The sequence below is a fragment of the Falco cherrug genome, chromosome 3, assembly GCF_023634085.1.
Source record: "Falco cherrug isolate bFalChe1 chromosome 3, bFalChe1.pri, whole genome shotgun sequence".
NCBI classification, from domain to species: Eukaryota; Metazoa; Chordata; class Aves; order Falconiformes; family Falconidae; genus Falco; species Falco cherrug.
Genome location: NC_073699.1, coordinates 87,824,556 through 87,845,825, shown reverse-complemented (window position 1 = coordinate 87,845,825; position 21,270 = coordinate 87,824,556).

The window sequence follows — 21,270 nt, the reverse complement described above, 5'->3', positions numbered from 1 at the left end:
GAGCTGGAACAATTAAGGAATGTTTCAGGCAATTAAATTTTGTGAGAATTGTCAAAAATTGGCTTTGTTTCATTTCAGTATAACAAATCTATTCTGAAGATGTCATAATTTCCACAGAATGGAAATCTCAAGTTTCTATGAGCTTCACATTTATTGTTATTGGGTTTTAAACTCCTGTGAAAATGACTTCACATATTTATTTTAATACAGTAACTGTGAAATAAACATATTTCTTTCAACTTGTGATTAGTTTGGCTTGTGTTTGAACTTGTCTGATGGCTGTTTCCCTTTCCCCCCTTTCTTTTAATTATATTTATTATTGTTTTTTAAATTAGTCTTTGAGCTCAGAGCATCTGCTCTCCTTTGGTACGTACAGACATCTTGTAGGTCCACACTGACACCAAATGGAGACTCAAGCAGATAGGGCATTTATACAGCCAAGCGCATAGAAAGGTGATGTGAATCAGGCAGTGAGGTAGGGGTGTGAAAGCCTTGAAATGTGGGTACTCATCCTGACTTGTCCATCTGACCCATTTGGGACAAGACACAGACAAGACACTGTCCCTTGAATCACTCTAGGCATGTGGTTTCCTAGCATCTCGCAGCTCTTTGATTGTAAATCCAAAATGAAGAGACCGTTTCTTTGGCAAAAAATACAGAGCTCCTAGCACGATCATTTTTTTTAATCTGAATCTGATACAGAAAATTAATTTCCTTTTGCCTTTAGATTAAGGTTGATGAATTTCAATAATACAGTATAGTATGGAAATCTTGTGACTATGTCATACTACTGAGTTGGCATTTAATAAACAAAAGCAAAGTGTGAATCTCCTGATTATTGTTAATCCTTTTCTTCTCCTGTGAATAACGAGTTATTCATACAAGAACAAAGAAATTCTTATGACTATTAATCACTGAAGGCTGTTAGAAAACAATCACTGCTGGATTTTCAATAAACTGCCTCCTGGTTAGGAGCAAAATTAAGTTCAGAGTATGCTAGAAAAGAAATTCCCCATGTCCCTTAATATCAAAAAAAGCAGGGAAGAACTGTCTTTTGCAGAAAACGCAATAAAGGGGATGCTCAGCTAAATATTTGTAGCTCTTTCTGCATTAGCAGTGAGACTTAAAGGAACTCCTGGTAAAAGCTGTACACAACTAGTTTGCAGGAGCAAAGAGTAGGATGTTTTGTGAGGAATTTGTTCCAGAGATAGGCTATTGAGATAAAGAAATATCCTTGAACTGAAACTGATTCTAACATCTTGTTCTCCAGAAATGTATTTAAGCATACATTTTGCTCTGAGAATGCAAACATTGCCACTGAAGTTGCTGAAAATGACCCTAAAGCTAAGTCAAACCATGCTGAACTGAGTTTCTTCTGTTCTAAAAACATGGTTATTAAGCAGTTAACAGTGCTGTTGCTGTAGCTTCTCTTTTGCCAAGATAGACTAATAAACATGACATTTTTAATATATAATTTGCATAATGCTTCTGTTAATTTGTTATTTTCATTACGGCAACAGAATGAAAACGACATATTATGCCCATATAAAATATACAGCAGTTCTAATCCCTGTAGTCATTATACTGTTAACTGAATTGCATCTTGTGCATGGTCATTATTATTATTTATATAGCCCCTTGATAAGTGCTCAGTGCAGTGCAATGGGAAAGTTTTCTGATTTATCAAGGAAAGAATAAAATACTAAAATGAAGGAGAAATTCAAGAGGAAGGGGAATTAGGAGTCAAAACACGAACTGAAGAATATGTTTCAATGCAGAGCAACAAATGGGCTTATGTAGAAGTAAGATTTTTTTCTAACAGCCATTTGCTCTCTGGATGTGGCATCTACTAAATTTAACTGCATTATGTCAGGTGCCTCACACATATGGTAAAGGATAAACCATTGCCCCATGACATCCCAGTGCAAAAGAATTATGCAATGTGAGCATTACAGGGAGAAAGCATTTTCTATGTACAGAGAGCTGTGGAGGAAGCTGGCCTAATGCTTATGGGTTGTCCAACAAGGAGCCCCATTCAATTCTCTGATCTGTAGAAATTTCTTGCCTGGCCTTAGAAAAGTCATGTCATTTCCCTGCTTGCAAACTGTGGCATACAGCTCATGTGTTTCAAAGGGAGAACATAAAGATGTGTAGCAGATGACTAAGGATAACATTCTTGGGTAGAAAATTCATGGTTTCACTCATGTCTGTATTATAAAGGTCAGCGTGTATTTTATTTTAGCTGTATTTGTGTGTCTACATGTGGATATCTAGCACCATTTGTGGTGCCCTAAGTTATTCCACAGTGCTGTATGGGACTGGTAGAAATTACACTGGATTGATGAAGATTTGTACCTTCTGAGTGGCAGCTAGAGGCTGAACAAGATATCCCAGGACATCTCAAGGCCTCCATGTAGGCAGCTGAATCCATCTCCAGTCTCTGCTGAGAGTATTGACATGACCTTCAGGAGGTATAAGGGGTGTGATGGTGCCTAGTGCGAGTTGCAACGCCAATATATCAACACCTGTAACACCTTAGGTGTTATAATCTCAAATTGTGGGTGCAATCCAGTTACTTAGAGGAATTGAGTGGCTTTTTAGAAACCGCAGTTTATCTGAGACTTTTGCTCAGGGTCAACAGATACAACACACAATGCACAGGAGCATCATGGTCTTTCGGCGCAGGAGCTTGCAGCTAGGAGGGTTATGTTAGCGTCATCTCAAAAAGCACTAGGTGCTTGTGTGTGGGCAGTCAGACCAGACCTTATGGGTCTACTGTGATTTTGCTCTGTTATAGTCTTGACTCTGATTTGGTATAAGGAAAACATGTTGCATGGGTAAAGGATGCTCTGTGGAAAATGAATAATCATTGCCTGTGTTCTGCAGATAGAAACTGATGCACAGGAAGGTCTAAAATTCAGTACGACACCCAGCTAGTAAAAATGGCAAAGACTTTTTTGCCATGGTGGCAGTTAGTATAGTCCTCATGAAGGAGAGAATGGCAATATTAAAAGAAAAGCTATGGGAAGCAAGAGGATTCATTGCCATGGTTTAGGATGAAAAAATGAGAAAAGAGATATTGTCTAGCATAGAAAATGCATGATAACAGTACTACAGTGCAAAAATTGAAAGAAGGGAAGGAATAATCTGTCTCCCTGTTCCTCATAAGCAGCTCATGAAATAAAAATTGTTACTGAAACAAGGGAGTTTTGCATTAGACACTAGGAAAGAAAATTCTGACAGTAAGTGTAGAGAAATTTTGGAATGAACTACCTGAGTTAAATGTGGACTCTGTCCCAGAAAGCTTTGTAAAAAGGATAGGTAAACATCTGGAAAGAATGACCTAGGGACAGGGAATTAGGCTACTACATGACTTCTTGATGTCCTTTCAGCCCTATATTTTCATAATTCAGTGCTAAATTATCACTACCCATGCCTAGACAGACAGATAGAGAAGGCTACAAGTGACCTTTTTCTTCCTGCCTCTCTTTCTACTCTCTTATGATTTCCTGGCACCAAACTTTCATAATTTTAAGTTCTTCTATTTGCTGTTCTCTAAGGCATGTTACTCTTTCTCCCTCTCTCTCTTCCTTTATAATTCATCCATCACCACTGTATCTGTGTCCCTCATCTAGAAACATCATGCATGATTACATTTCCCTTATAACCTCCTCCGTCTGCTCCCCGCCCTGCACAGACTCACACAGTGCCTACTGAATAGTGCCATTAGTGACTGCATGTTCACAGCAGTGTTGCTGTTTGAGGTAACACTTTTATTTTCTCCTGCACAGCATCACTAGCGGACTTGCAGCCCTTTCGCAGAGGGAAAGCAAAATTAAGCAATTCTCTCATCTCATTCTCAAATGTAAAATAGTTAAGTAATATAAGAAGCTGTTTATTGTTTTTGTGCTTCTGTCCCTTTAGCCACCTACACAGCTGCCAGATGATGTAAGTCTGTGACAGATGAGATAAATTTTGTTGAAGTGATGTGAGATGCAGCTACATGCTGCCAGGGACTATCACACTTTCAGGACAGGAGGAAACAGAGGGATGCAGATATCTCGACTTTGGTCACTAAGCTCACAGCCTGACTTATTTGACTGAAGTGCCCACAAAGGTGGCACAATAAACCTGGCTTGGATGATGTATCTGTGGCCTGATGGTGCTGCTCAGCTGGGAAGCAGTAGCTTCTGGTATTGAGGGAGTATATGTGGGTGTCATCTATGCCTGTAGCCTGACAAGGTCAGGCTGCTGGCTTCACCAACAGCTAATGACCCTTTGAGTTTTTCACATGATGATGACCTTGAAGGTAGTAACGCCATAAATGACTTCAGCAAAAATATATCAGAGATCTTGGAGACAGGGAGATTTGAGATAATTGTTTGGGGAGACAGAGATAGCAGGAAGGACTTTTTTTAGTGTATTGTGATGGAAAATGTCAGTTTTATATGTCTGAGTTTGTTATGTTCTTGAAAAGAGGCTGTCAGGTGGGCCGTCTGGAGCAAGAGCAGCTTGCTCTTTCCTTTGGACTGCTACAGAACCCACTCTTGGCAAAAAGCAGTTGAACACATGGTGCAACAGGTTAAGAAATTTCAGCATAGAGTTGAATAACTACGGACACGCAGACCTCAGGGATGCCAAGAGGTGACCAGGAGGCTGGGACGGATCTCAGGGAGGACAAGAACTTGCTAAAGGAGAGAGTTGAGTGGGTAGGGTTTGATGTTACTCAGAAATTCACTGAGTTAATTAAAGGGCATGCATACACGGTGGGTAAATGAGTGCTGTGTAGAAACACTTTAATAGGTTTTCTGTCTGACAAAGATATAATGCTTTTTAATAACAGTTGTGTCACTACCCAAGGTAAAACCTTATTAGCATGGAGGTAGCTGGGCAAAGTGTGGACATGTGTAAGGAATTGAGTTCCCTGAGCTTAACAAGTTATTTCTCGTTAGCTGAACAGTGTTAATAACTGAATGCATGAGCCTCACCTGCTGCGAGTGCTGAATGAAGTTTTGAGTCAGTTATCAGATGTTTCCCTTGGAACTTACAGAGTTGGACAGAAGTATCTTTTCATTTGATGGTATAGGCCTAGACTATCACTTTTATTAAGAAAGCTTTGGGATTGACTTACTCTTAAATAGTTCTCATGGCAGCTGCATCAGCAATGTTCACTGGATCCTGCAATCTTGACCAGGACTGTGGCAGTTACAAAGCATATGACATGAACTGGAGGATATATGGCACACTGGATAATGGGATAACTGGATAATGGAAATGGGGAGGGTAAGTTTTGTAGTCCTATTAACTTCTTCCTCTCTGCTTAGGTTGAAGGATCTGTAGAGGGGCAGGATCCTTCCCTTCAACTGCTGTCAGTGTTCTTCTTAATGTAGCGCAGGTTGCTGTTGACCTTTGCTGCAAGGGCACACAGCTGTCATGATCGTGGTCATCTTGTTTACCAGGATCCCAGGTCCTTCTCTGCAGATCTGCTTTCCAGAGGTTGATCCTTAGCCTGTACTGATGCATAGGGCTATTCTTCCTCAGGTGCAAAAAATTCCTTGGGCTTCTGTTCATCAATTCCTCCAGACTGCTGAGGTCCCTTAGAACGGTAGTACACCCATCCGGTATAACAACCAGTCCTCTCAGTTCTGTATCATCTGCAAACTTGCTGTGGGTCCACTCTGTCCCACCATCTATGTTATTAATGAAGATGTTAAAGTGTATTTTCCCCAATACCGATCCCTGGCATACAATGTTGTTGATTGGGTGCCAGCTGGATTTCATGCCACTGACCACAACCCTTTGTACCCAACAGTTCAGTTGGTTCTCAGTCCACTTCAGTGTCCACTTATCTAGTCCATACTTCATAACTTTGTCTATGAGGATTCTTATGGGAGACTGTAAAAAGCTTTGCTAGTCTATTTACATTGAGTAACTTTTCCTGTCCTATCATACACTGGGGAAAAAAAAAAAGAAAAGAAAGACTCTGATAGTTCCCAAATGTTGCATCTGCAGAGAGGAGGAACTTCCCTTGCTTACACAGTGCCAGTATAATCACATTTAGGTAGATGCCACAACCACTGGGAGTCATGGGACTGGTTGTATCCATCTACAAATGCTAATACACACACTGCCATGGTACTTTTGCTTAGAATAAATGATCTTCTGTGTTGATATGATTAAATGTGTCCACTCTTTTTAGACATGTTCATGCTGGAAAATGCCTGAATTAGCCCTAAAGAAGCAAGTTTAAGTTCTTGAATAAGTCTTTGCATGGCACTACCCAGCCTGATCTCAGTGAACCCTGATGGAGCATGATGCTGATTTACTTTTCTGCTTCCACCAGCACTGGAGTTGGCCAGCATGACAGCATGTTGGTAAATGCATCAGCAAAACACTGTGCTCCTGTTGACATTCCAGTAAAGCCCTTATGCAAGGGGAAGGCACTGATATATTCACAGTATAACATCTTCCTCCTCCTCAGGGCTGGCTTAATAAAACTATTTTGAGAATAAAACAAATACAGTTTCCAAGATAGTTATTCAAGAGAAGCTGAGGAAGAGGGGACAAGACAGGCTTAGCACATATTGGGAAAACGTGGAAGGCATTTGAGGTTGAACAGAAATAAGTTCCAAAAAGATTCTGCAGAGGAAAAATACCAGCTTAACTGTGTCATATATGCCACAACCACCTCCCCTGTAAGTAACTCTGTCTATATACTCTTCCTTAATTGGTTTAAATGGCTTTTTGCTCCTTTATTTTTTAAGCTGAAGTTCATGTCTTGCAAGAGCTGGTTGTGTTTCTTTTTGCTTATTACATTAGCTACTGAGTTGGAAGAATTAATTAGTTGATTATGATAAAGTCTAATTACTGTTTGCAGTTGGATTAATTAACCAAATTCCCAGAGATCCCTCCTACTCCCTAGCTGTTCCAGTGTAAGCAAGAAGATGCATCCTAAGGGGTAATGACTTGGTAAACTACTTAATAAGCAGCATCTGCAATAGACACCTTTCCAAAACTCAAACACTGGAATTCAGCCCTTGGACCTACTTTGAAAGATTGTCATTGAGTAGGACAAATGGAGGATGGAAGAAAACATTCACATGATGAAGCTGCATAACTGGTGTGAAAGACTGCGGTTGAGACAGTTATCATACATGGAAGTAGACCTGCTCTGAAAAAAAAATGTCTGGGCAACACTGTGCAAAAGAACAATGAAAAAATAAGACAGAAAAGAGCGTGGTCTCATTGCTGCCCATTGGGCTTGCACAAAGAAACTGTGTAGGTCTGACATGAACAGCAAGACAGGCTCTGTAGCTGCCTAGGGCAAGCTTCATCAAAAATGTGTCCACACCTTCCTTGGTCTCTGTCAGGAATGTCATTGCCAGTCCATCTGCATTGCTGTGATGTTGGACCAGGAACCCTGGTGGGTGAGATGGGAACATGTGCCATTTTCTGATAGGCCACCCTACATGGTGTTCACTTCCAGCAAAAGAATAGTACCTCTGCTAGCACAGGTTTTGTCTTCTTGCTGTATAACCTTGGATGCCCTCCAAGGGATGATAGGACAGGAAAAGTTACTCAATGTAAATAGACTATCAAGGCTTTTTACAGTCTCCCATAAGAATCCTCATAGACAAAGTTATGAAGTATGGACTAGATAAGTGGACACTGAAGTGGACTGAAAACCAACTGAACTGTTGGGTACAAAGGGTTGTGGTCAGTGGCATGAAATCCAGCTGGCACCCAATCAACAGCATTGTATGCCAGGGATCAGTATTGGGGAAAATACACTTTAACATCTTCATTAATAACATAGATGGTGGGACAGAGTGGACCCACAGCAAGTTTGTAGATGATACAGGTATTACTACATCATAGTAAGTGATGTAGGTTTAGGTGTGACTCCTGCCTGTTTTCAGATGTTTACAATGTACACTTCAACCAGCTCATCTCTTTTGACTTTGTGAGGTCAAACAAGTGTGTCTAGATGGAAATTCACCTGGATTAGGTCAGATATCAACTTCAGGATGAGATGGCTGGCACTCTAGAGAGAGCTGTTACTCTGCATTGACTACAAAGCAGCCCAGACAACAAGCTCACACACAGACATCTCTAACTTCATGTATACCACCTTGATGACTGAGGAGTTTAGTGGGATTGCATAAAAATGGGTAAGAGGAGGCATCTGGCTGTATCCAAGCCAACCCTAAGAATGGTAATGGGCCAAGGAAAGAAAAACAAGGGATAAAATGCTCAGACATTTCCCTCACTCAAGTTCCAGCTTTAGTCATGGGACATAATTTGAAGAGTGATCCTGTTCTGTAATAGCACAAAATAAGCATAAACATATTCACAGGCCCAATGATTTTGGTTGTGAGAGGACTAATGGCTTATGTGTGTGCAGATGTCTATTTGCAGTGTGCGAGCAAGCTGTATAACAAAATAGTTTATATATTATAAAAGACACTGCAGTATATAAACATCTTCCATACCAGTAAATGAACCAGTGCAAGTAAATATTCTCAGACATTGGCACCTGCTTTGGCCTGAGCTATAGAGTCACTTCTCAAAGAGTTTCTGGGACAGTTTAGGTGTTAGCATGACCAATGATCATCTGTAACAGGCAGGTGGATATGGGCCCACTGTTTCAGAGATTAGAACAGGTTTTTTTATTGACATGGTGACAGAGAATGTTCTGTTGTATGTTTAATTTATCACTATAGAAGTAGCCATGCTGCCTGTAAAGATAGGTCCAATAAAAAAAAACCTTTGCCTTCAAACTACAGACAACTTCTTCCTTTCCTACTTCCTTCATTCTCAAATATATTGCAGATTTTTTGGCTGTTCAGAGAAAGGAAACTAAAGTATCATTTCCTGTGTTTGTTTTATGTCATCTCTTTACACTGCTGAAAGTGGCAGAGGTAGACATCAGGAAGATAAAACAGCACTTGGTATCATATCTACATGTGCTTCTCCCTCCTGCTGAGATGTTCTAGGGTGGCAAGGAGTAAACTGAGCAAGAGAGGAGGCTTGTTAAACCTATTGCTTAATATTTCTGCACTATCTGACTGTGCTTTGACACCAGAAATAACTGGTATCTGCCTGGCAGAAAAGAAGCATGTGGAAAAGTGGTTTTCAGTCTGAGATTAAGGAAATAAAATCCAGACGCCTATGCATATATGCCTACCCGTGCACTGGATATCTAAGATTTCATTCTAGTCAGTGGACTTTTTATAGAAACTTATGGAACAATTCAACTGATGAGGCAGGAAGGGCTTGACTGAAATGCCCATGCTTAGGCAAATGGTGTGGTTTGAATTATCTAGGGTATTTCAAGGCATTCAAGCTGGTTTGGAAGGTATGACTTGGGATCCGTTTTCGATACCCTTCTGGAGAATCAGCTGGAGGCCAAGTGGATGTCTTCTAGAGCATTGCAAACATCACTACTTATATACACATGGGCAACCAAACCAAGCTGTTGGCAACTAGCTAAAGGGTAGCTGAGCAGTGCCACTGACACCAGTGGGGGGCTAGGCGCCAAGTTCCACATGGAGTTATGCACCTTTACATATCTTAGTCTCAGCTGGAATCCCATACAAAATGTTGACACTCAGAATATGACCTCATTGGAAAACAGATTTTGCTCTTAACTTGAGTTTACTTTGGACTAAGGGTTAGGAAGTGGTACCCTTGATTGGTTTTCCAGTTTGCAGTAGCATTCTAGAAGAATTGTAGGAGCATGGTCCTTCTACACTTCTTACAATCACAAATCACCTCACCTTAGTGAGCTGGAAATGTTTATATGAATGTGTATGTCTTACCATGATGACAGTAAGCACACTCTGTTGCCAGGCAGTACAGCACAAAAGAAAGGAAGACCTTCTCCAAAAGTGGAAGTAAATGAATTAAGTGCACCCTGGCATCCAGCAAAGTTAGATGCCAGAAGTGGTCTGTGATCTTGCCCAAACTGTTCCTTTCAAAGCACTAATTGTAGATGACTCTGCTGGCTCTGACTATGATAAATTTAATTTTCTTCATAGTAGCTAGTATGGGACTATCTTTTGGATTTGTACTGAAAACAGTGTTGGTAATACAGAGATGTTTTCATTATTGCTGAGCAGTGCTGACCCAGAGCCAAGGCCTTTTCTGCTCCTCACCCCACCCCACCAGCAAGTAGGCTGGGGATGCACAAGGAGTTGGGAGGGGACACAGCTGGGACAGGTGACCCCAGCTGACCCCAGGGGTATTCCAGACCATACACCAGTGTGCTCAACATATACAGTTGGAGGAAGAAGAAAGTGGATGGGAGGACATTCAGAGTGATGGTGTTTGTCTTCCTAAGTGACCGTTATGCGTGATGAAGCCCTGCTTTCCTAGGGATGGCTGAACCCCTGCCTGCCAAGGGGAAGTGGTGAAAAGATTCCTTATTTTCCTTTGCTTGTGGCTTTTGCTTCACCTATTAAACGGTCTTTATCTCAGCCCATGAGTCTTCTCACTTGTACCCTTCCGATTCTCTCCCCTATCCCAACAGGGGAGAGTAAACAAATGGCTGGATTAGTTGCTGGCTGGGGTTAAACCACGACAATGACAAAACCAGTTACTCATAATGACAAAACCAAGTTCTGTTGAGAATGGGATAGCTGAATGCTTTTTTCACTGTGAAGTTCTTTTTCCACTGTCAACCCCAACAATTTCATCTCAGCAGTACACAAATTCAAGGGTCTCCTCCAGATGCTGTTCACACGCTACTGTCTTGCAACCTGGCTTCCTTACTGATTGATTTTCTTTATTGTCCAATTTAAGTAAACCTCCCAGCCACGCACTGTGGAGGGAAATGTTGTGAATTGGATAATACTACAAATTATAGGATATGCAGTAAAGTGAATGGACAGTGGAGATAACATCTGGAAGTAAACACAAAGTATTTAATTGTGTTAGGTGAACACTGTGAGTCACCACACAGCTGCATACAAAATGCAGGGAAAAGGCAACAGTTTTGTGGAAAGTTGGATGGAAATATATGTCAAAAAATAGGAGAACACGAGAGAAACAACTGCAGAATGGTGCTTTGTGTTAATCTAAATCTTATAAAATCCAATATAAATGCTGAACTGAAAGGGTTATTGCCTTTTAAAAACACAGGATGTGAAAGTCAGAGAGGCTCGGGTTAGTCCAAAGTCACACAGTGAGTCAGTAGCTGAACTGAGAGTGTCTAGAAGTGAAAGTGCTGTCCCAATGAAAAAAAGTTTGTAGTTTTCCAGGCTTCAGTGGAACAAAAATTTTTCCTTGGTATCTCTTCTAGTTTCTACTCCTCTATCCTGTTTGTCAGATCTTTGTTCAATTGCTCCATTTGGAAATTCCCACAGAGAGTCTTGACATCATTTATCATTTAGATGAAGAAGGTTGCTTAAATGGAGATGTATAACATTTGAAGTAACTAGTATTAGCAAAAGCTTCATGTAAAGAACCATCTATCTAACTGAATCCAAAATCCATCAATAACAACTCGTAGAGTGTCTGCACCACCAAACTCAAAGCTGAACCCTGTATCAAGCTTTAAATTCAACGCACATTGCTCTTCTGATTTGGATATATAATTTGTGCAATTTAATTAATTTACTTTTATGTCATGTTTTGTGAGCTAAATATGAAGTTTCCCAAAGGAACTTCAAAGCATTGTTAATATTTATTATTAATAAATATATGATAGTTCCCCACAGTACAGTATGTTTCATGTGTATAGAAATAATAAAGATCACTATAATGAAAAATGTCACATAGTAATCTGGAAACAAAACCCCAGATTCTAACACCAGGTTGAAAACTCTCCATTGCTCGAGATCTTTATTTAGCCTGAATTTGTTTAAATGTAGTGAAGGTCTTGGATGTAGCTCTCCAAGGACTGCAGTTGGAGACATCACAGCTAGCTTAGATACAGAGGGCTGCTGTGGAGGAGCAAGAGTGGACAAGCTGGGAGCAAGGCTGGCAGCAAGGTGAGCTGGGACAGTCCTTCACCAACAAGGACTCAGTCCCACAGCATGGGAGCAAGAGCAGGCTTGGTAAGAGTAACCAGGGTCAGTCAAGTGTGGTGTGACCTCCAGACAAGTCCATAGAATTAAGGCAGGTCCAAGGTCAAGCCAAAAATTCAAGCCAGTGAGCTGGGTCAGGTTTACCATGGTACATAGCCAGGCAGGGCAGGCTTATGGCACAGCTCAGGCAAGGACCAAGAACAAGCAACTGAGCTTCAATGCATCTCCCAAACAAAGTGGTGCTGCTCCTGTGGAAGTATCTCTCAGTCCTTCCTCAGAGCATTGTGATCCAAGGATACAGAGTGATGCCTGTCAGGGCTGCCCTTGAACGCGGGCAGCGAAACTTTGCGTGGAGGAGAGTAGGTTGCAGAGCCTGTTGGTGCGCTTGGGACTGACACTCTGCAGACACTTGCAGTTAGTGAAACGAAGCCCAGAAGAGAGAGCTTTCTGAAAGCCCCACTTCAGATAGAGCATAGGCTATAGGATAAGGGTGGAAACGAAAGCCCCTACGTTGCCTTAGGCAGCAGAATAGACCTGAGTAGGGATTCATGCCACCTAACCACGATAATCTAAATGCCACGTTTCTTTTCCAAGCTCAGAGTCCAAGCTATGAGAAAATAAAAAGAGTGATTTATCCCATCCCAAGAAAGGTTAAAGTTATTATGCTCTAATGTGCTCCTCACTGTAGCAGGAGTCATTCTGATTATTTAGGACTAGACATCTTAAGTCTGGTTGGAAAAATTTATGTGATGTGTCCCCCACCTACCAAGGCAAGAAGGTCACAGGAGTAATTTCTGGCCTGAAAATACTTCTGAATACTGAAGATATAAAACCTGCTTTGACTCTAGGGGTGATTTCAAACCAACTTCAAATCAGGACCTTTCAAATCAGTTTGAACGACATCAGTGCAGACAGCATTATGCTCCGTATCTCAGTAATTTGCTCTGTTAATTTCTCCCTGCAGCAGAAGATCACTCTAGCATTTTGGAAGCAAACATATTGCAATTCAGGCTGTTCTGAATAGCAGTTGAAAAACCTCCAATGTCATTGTTTTGTTTGTTTGACTGGTCAGTTATGTATATTTACAACCAGGGATGCATGATGCTTCACAGATGATTATATTTCTGAATAAATTCCTGACAAGAATAACTAATATGTAGAATGTTTTTATTTCTTTGTTGTTCAAGGACCTACAAAATAATGAAAAAACAAAAGCTTTTCTGTCGTACGTGATACACAGAAAGAAATCTTTTTCAGTAAAACTATAACAAACATGTAATGTTCTGGTTGAATTAAGAAAAGAAAAGCAAACACAGCATTTCTGATGAAGAATCTGATTCTGTAGAACTGCTGAAAAGAAGCTAACCTTTCATAAAGAATGTTTTTTTGTTCCTTTTATTTTATAAAAAAGAGATTAGAAGGAAGGGATGAAGAACAGACGTTTTCTATTTTAATTTTGTTAAAGGTTGTCAGTGAAAACATAACTTCAAGACTCTTTGATTTGCTGTGTGGATTTCTGTTTTAATGTTAATTCTTGACAGGTTCCTTCCTTCAGCATACACACATTTCTCTGTTCAATAAAGTGCAGATTTTCACTCCTACCTTTTTAGTATTTTGTACGTTCTAGCCATATAGAATAAGGACACTTAATTTGTATTTGTCTACAGTGCCTAAAGAAATTGTATCTTAATCTGCCTAGTTTAAGATATGTCCACAATGTAATTCTGAGCATAGATGCCAGTTTTCTTATACGCCTTAATGGTGATTACAGCAGCAAAACACAAGTCTACAACTTCCCTGTCCTGACATTCCCAGTTTGCTTCTTTCCCGTCCCTGCAGAAAGTAGGGCCAGGGTTGAACTGGGTTGCTCAGACCATCTCCTGTGAGGTAGAAGAATTCAGGACTGACTGCTATTGGGACTCAGTGCCCATCTTTCTTGAAGAGTTTTCTGCTGCCAAGCGTTGGTCAGTGATGATGGGTGGTTGTCTGTGGCTTGGCTCACTTCTGTTTCATTTTGGTTTTGGACAGCTGATGCCTCAGCCACTGAAATGAATGAGAATTCTTTCAACACCTTACTGGAAGCAAGAACCACTCCAGACATTATCTTTCACCCTAGGACAGTAGTGACTTGACTCCCTCCTAGCTTATAGGGTAGTTTTTATTCTAAAAGATTTGATGACCAAAACCTCTGCTTTTCCTGACTTACAGGAAGCTGTAAGACTGACTTACAGTGAAGCTAAGGAAGTGAATACCACCCTGTCCCATCAGAATCTGCTGCCTATAATCAGGGAAGCACCCCAGAACAAACAAGTCTACAGATGCTTCTCCTGGGCTGACAACATGTCCTCATTGCAATCCTTTGCTTGAGATCACAGCATTTCAGCAAACGAGAGGCAGATATTGAAACCCAAACACTCACAGGCGGTTGGTATCTCACTGTCATTGGCATGCGGTGCTAATCCAGTCTGATGCCATTACTGACATTGATGAAGAATTACCATGATAGGTGTGAGAGTTAATCACATACCAAAGTGCAGCTTGTTGCTTAAGCATCCAGAACTCCCCACCCCATGCAATACTTACCAGAGAATTACCATACCTGACAGATGTACCAAATGAATGGAGTAATCATTTCCTTTCATAGAAAGATGGTTTAAATGAAGCACGTTTTGCTGCTTTGGCTGAAAAGTATGAAAATACTCTATTAACATACCCAATATGAAAAAAGATAGTTAATAAATGCAGGCCAAAAGGTACCTTTTGGGTCTGTGTCTCTCTTTGTTTTTGTTTTTGTTTTTGTTTTTCCTAATAGCAATGCTTTCCTTCTGGGAATTTTTATCTTTATTTCCTTCTGGAAACCATCATCTTTTGAAAAGAGCCAGTGGCACAGGGGGCAGTCTGGGACATTTTCAGTTTGCTTGAATGAGAAATGCAGCTAGGCTGGTAATGGTACTTTTCAGGGCAGGGAAATGATTGTATTATAACTGTGGGAAAAAATGCAAAGCATCATTTGTATGGACCTAAGTTTGGTACCTTCCAAGGCAAAAATATGACACAATTGTGATCAATAATTGCAAGGCTTCAAGTCAGTCCTAGCTAGGACAGCTATTGCGAAGAACCTGCACGGAGTCAAAGGATATTAATGGCATCTTTTCCTCTGTAACTTTTTTGAAAATCAAGTATTTGATATAAGCAAAATTAATCTGCATGATGAATGCATGCAAAGGGGCTCTCCCCTTTGCTGCCTTTCTGCTTCAGTTGTTTGTCACTGACTACCAGACACTTTTATTTAAATCCCTTAATGACTGGGAATGGAAACATAGCTCTGTGTGGCTTCCATGCTACCTAAAAACTGAATTCATACTCCCATCTATGACACAGATTCTGGGTGATATTAATCTCCCCCTGAGCATTCACTGGCCTTTTATCCCTCCTGCATTAAATGCAAGTCTTGGGGGAAGGGGCTTTTCCCACATTACATGTGCTTGTATGTATGTAATTGCAAACACAGAGCATCCAGCACAATACATCCCAGGTCTTGGCTGGGGCCTCAAGCTGTTACTGTAGCACAGAAAAAGAGGGAAAGAGACAAATGTCTGGCTAAACAGCCAAATGAATGGAGATAAAGAAAATCATGACTGAGGAGAACTGGTTGGAATAATGGGACTGGTTCAATTATGAAAAAGAGGACTGAAAAAAACAGAGAGTGCTCTATGCTCTGACTAGAACAAAAACATTTCATTCAGTCTTCAGGAAAAAAACCCACATCTATTGGGAAGAAGAGCAAAAAAATTGAGTACCTGTGGATGCGACACTTCAACTATCCATCATTTCCCATTTTTAGTCACAGGTTATCAAATACTTGAGAAATGGTACAGGTGTTGGTAGTGGCTTGAGAGTGGATTAGGGCTGTGCACCAACTGCCAAGAGTTAACAGCTTCTATTTTAATACCTTCCTGCTGGCCAGTGAAATACTGATCTCTTAGACAAACCTGCTTAAGTGCAAGAGGATGGCCAGTGCTCCTTAAATTAGCAGAGAAGGGCATAGGAGGTATTGCAAAGATTCAGAGGTATTTGTGAAATGTTGAGAAAGGTAATATTAGGTGGAAGCTGTTCCATCTTTCACAGCAAGGCAGTGAGCCAGCAAAGTGCTGGCTACCTAATTGCTGGTGAAACCTCACTTTCTCAAAGAAGGGATGTTTTCAGCTATAGCTTTTAGTTACAGACATGTCTCAGCCCTCACTTTAAGATGCAAAGATGCTGTTGATGTGGGAAAGAAAACATTGAGGGATGGGAAGGTATCAGCAGTTCGTCGAGTAGAATACTTCTGGAGTTCCCCTCTATCCTTAATTTCTTTAAGCTGTATCAGAGAGTTTTGCACACAGATCTGCAAAGCCCTGCTTAGTATGGCATGACTGTACTGAGCAAATAAGCAGAACTGGGGGTGAGAAAAAAACCAAAAACCCTAGCATTATAGCTAATGGCAGGACTAGATAGCCTCCCATCTAAGCACGCTTCTGGTTATATATTACTTATGCCTCAGGGAAGTCTTGTAGGGTAAATTAGTATTAATTTACACTAATAATTTTCAAATGAATAGATTTCAGTAATTTTAATGAGATTTCAATTTGCTTAACCAGTTAGAGAAGCTGAATCAAAGAGAGTTCCAATGATCCAGGCTTACCCTGCCTTGGATCACATGAGACACTGTGTGAGTTGGGGTGAAGAACATGTCCTTGTATCAGGCTGCATGTCCCCATGCAGAAGCTGGGATGCTGGTGGGACTGAACCACTGTTCCCTCCTCCTGGCACATGATAGTTCCTACGCCAGCAGTCTAAGAGGGGAACTCAGGGACCACATCCCTCTTGGAATTTTTTACTTGTTTCAAAAAATACTTCATCAGAAACAATAATCCTAGCCAAACTTGGTGTCCAGTCATCATAGGATATCAGTCAGCCCACTTCCTTATCTTGTTTGCAATGTTAGTTGCATGATAGAGATTGAAGGATGTAGTTAAAGGACTTGGTTTCCTCACCTCACCAGCTTTGGATGAAATTTCAGGTGCAGCACAGACCTTTTGCTGGTGTTCTGCTCTGGGTGTCCCAGGTATTATCCTCAAGCAAAAGCTTTTGTTGCAGGACAAGGAATGAACACAAGCCAGCTGGGAATGTACCCAGGCCACCACTGTTCTGAACTGAGTTTAATATGGTTGCTCAGAAATGAAAAATTATTCTACTTTTTACAGGGGAATACCTCTGAACTGAAATCCTCCCACCATCTAAGATAGCACAGTTGTTTGGGACAAGTTCTAATGGATGTGATCATGTGAAACCATCTAGTGGGTTAAGAGGCATCTTACGCTGTGCCTGTAGTGCAGTTCTTATGCCTTCACATTGATGTTATGGAGAGTAGAGCCCTCATTATCCATCTGTTCACCTGTAATAAATCATGCAAGCCATCCAACCCAGATTTCTCTTCTCATTGCTTCTATATAGATCAAACCCTCATGCTATATATACTGCCAGCATATTATAGAATTATTTGAAATTTATTTAACCTCTGATTCACTAATCTTACCTAAAACTTAATTATACATGGAACCAACCACTCCTGTCACTTTCCCACTCACCCAACACATAAAGCTGACTCATTGTCACTCCAAACTCATTATGTTGCAAATAATTTTATGTTCCTCAACCTCCACAGAGACCTTCCCTACCAATTAATACTTTAGATAAATGTTTTGTGAGAACTAAATAGGAGAAGAATGGCAAATAATGTTTTAAGCATTGTAAACTACTTTCTAGAAGTTTTTATCCAAAGGTAACACATAGCTATGAAGGAAATGTGTAGCTCCCCATTACTGTGAAATGAGACAGATTGCTCCAGAATAACCCTTTGAAAGTCAGCATGCTTAGTCTAAATTGAAAATCCTTAAATGCACTGGGGTTGCTAATTGTTCATGGCAAGACTGCTAAATATGTAAATTTCTAATTAAAATATAAATTAATCCTCACAAACTAATACCTGCTATCTGCAGAATGATGAGCAGAAGTTTTATGCCACTAATTAATGTTATCGCCTATTAGCTTTATTTACTTAAGTATATAATTCATGCCGCTTTGTTTTTTCTAATATGAAGCAGTAACATTTTTTTAATGGCATCACTCTAAAATAATTCCCGTCCTTTCTAACCTTTCCTTTGTATTTTAGGCTTTTTGGGTTGCTTTTAACATGTTAGTAGGTTAATTGAAGGCATTTTTCCATTATTAACTCTATATTTGATGTCATGGGGTAGGAGGAGAAAGAGTTGGGAATTGCTTTGAAGCATTCAAAAAAAAAAAAAGTCAATACTCATTATATTCAGAGTCTTGATGGATTAGATTATTATTTACCATTCCCAACTTTGATTGTTTTATAGGACAGTTGAATAGAATATAACTGTTGTATTAAAAGATTATAAAGTTCTTTCTGGATTAATAAAGCATTATAAATGCACTAGCATTCATCTCACAGGTATGAATATGTCTGAATATGACATTGTCTGTGCTTCAGGCTAGTTTTCTAAGGGAAAACATGACTTTTTGTCCTATTGTGTGTATAATGTTACCATGTAATAAATAGTATGTGATGAATTATCAGCAGCAGTGGCAAGAGAAAGGAAAGCTACACGTTATTTACGAATGGGACTGTAACATTTTCAATTGAAATTCAGCAAGGGATGCTGTTCAGTAAGAAATTCCCTGCCATCAAATATCATTACTGGGCAGCTTTCTAGTCTATTTTTGTTATGTGCCTTTTCCAATCTGCCCTCTGAATGTAGCTGATGGATTAATTTTCCCTCTTCAGGTATGGCTGCTTGGAGAAAGCTATCAACCACCATAAATTCATAGCAAAGCTGCTCTGCTGACTTGGTTGTGTCTGGTGCTCCTCCCAAGGGCCAGCTTGACGCTTGCACTAGATCCTCTCTCTGTGAGGAACTGTTCCCTAACAACAGATGGGGTAAGCAATCATTTGCCTGAGCAAATCAAGAGAAAGAATCCACTTCAACCTTTCCCGCTGGGATCAATTCCCACTTTCCAAATGCCACATGCAAAGCAAGTCCTGCCAACTGTTTGCAAGCTGCTACTCCAGTCTGGGATTTGTTCCCCCACCACCATGACTCATGGAGCCTGGCTTGTTCCAGTGTCCTGTTTACTGATAACATTAACTTTTACAGTATTACAGTGGTAAATGTTTACGGCTGGTCTTTGCTGGATTAATCTTTAATGAGGTTTTCACTAAACACAACTGTATGCTTCCTGACCGGGATCTTGCAGTAACCCGTGAGGAATTAAAATGCTAATTCATGCCACTCCTGACTTGAATTAGCTTTCTGAGAACAACAAACACTGGTCAAAATGACAATCAGTTAATTTGATATCAGCTTAGCCCCCACCCCAGAAGGAATCTACCCAGGATGGGACAAATCGATAATGAACTATTCTATGCTGAAAATTGTTCTCCTTCTTGCAAATTGTGATCATCTATTTAATGGGTAAAGAAATGAAAATGGGACTATTTGAGTTTATTAACAAGTATCCCGCAGGGTGTTATATCGCAGTGCCTGCTGAGATCTGCAATTAAAGTAAAAAAGAGGGGTTCATTTCACAACAGGAGTTTGGGGTTTCTTGGTACAGTGTTTCTTGGTTTAGTGTTTAAGATTTTTTATTGCCTTCACTGTGTATAAACTTCATTTGAGCGTTGCTGTTACTTTAAAGTTTGATCTTTTATTTAAACCTATCTTTGGGATGTGGAGGAGGCTCCTAGGTGAGTTCTTGAGGAACTTGTAAGGCCAGGATCACTTCTCAGAGAAGAGCTTAGGGTGCAGGCGGTAATTATTAATACTGATAAAAAACCCACATTCATTGTATCTTCCCCCAGACTTGTTGCACCACATACTTGGTGCAACCACTATGCTTGGAGGTTTACATACCACTGGAATATTAACACAATGTCCTGTCAGGTAGCATGTTGTGGGATCCTATGCATATTAGCTATAAATCTAATTGCTTTGAGTCTAATGCTGAATTGTACATTGACAGCAAAATCCAATTCACATCCCAGCCTCTCTTGTTCTAGTGATTGCTCCCTGATGTAGGTCTTCTTACCCATCCTAAAAAGTCCCTCTGGTTCTATTGTTATGGTAGGATTTAGGCACCGGTAGCACACTGTATGCTTCCTTTTCTTTTAGATGTTGCCTAGATCCTCAGCTGTTAAAAATCACAGTAGTTCAATTGACTATAGTGGAACCATGCCAATTAAAAATGTTTGAAGACCTGGCAAATTAAAGTCCTTTAAATCTATTTTAATGGGTTCTGCTATTCCATTCTTATTTTTATCTTTATGATTAATTTCTCAGAAGAAGACCAACAATCTTTTAACCAATGAATGTAGTGAATAAACTTTTATGGATTTTAACATGCAATAAAAATTTCTGCTAGGCATGATTTAATAATAAACATCCAATGACTTACAAGAAATTCCTTTCTGTGCTGTTGGTAGTTTGCGAGACAAGTACCAGACTGCATGGGTCATTGGACTGCCCAGAACAGCAGTTTCTGCTTATATAGGGAAGTTCCCCAAACAGTTTCAAACTGTGTGAGTCTCATCCATCACTAACATGCAGAAATCTCTTCAGCTGAGTGAAGCAGCTGCTTAAAAGTACTGAGTACTTTAGGAAGCGTAGTTTAAAAAAATCATAATTCACTAGAAATTTCTAGAGACTTAAGTTGTCCAGAAATATCCATAATTGATCAGAATCTTCCCTTTTGTTGGTTAAAAAGCCACAAAAAGTGTTTTTATAAAAATAAAACCCCACTTTGTTATATTATTCTGCAGTAGTTTTACTGCTTATATAGAGCCTTTCACCTGGAGTTCTCAGAATTACTATAACTAAAAGATCTACCACATTTATTAAGGATACACTTTTATTGGTCTGAATGTACTGAAGAAGCTAGGCTGGATTATATTAAGTTTACATAAAAGCAACATTTCTAATTCTAATAGTGTTCAGAGCATGAGAGCTGTGTTTGTGGAAAGGCAAAAGGTTCTTGCTGAAGATCAAGCAGGGCCATGCTCCTGGTGTTTGATGATTTGATGTTACTGAGCTGTTCCACGCTTTGTTAGAGACATAAACCTCCTTGCTGTTGCCTCACACATTTTCATTCCCCTAAATGTCTGCTTACAGCATAGATGTCT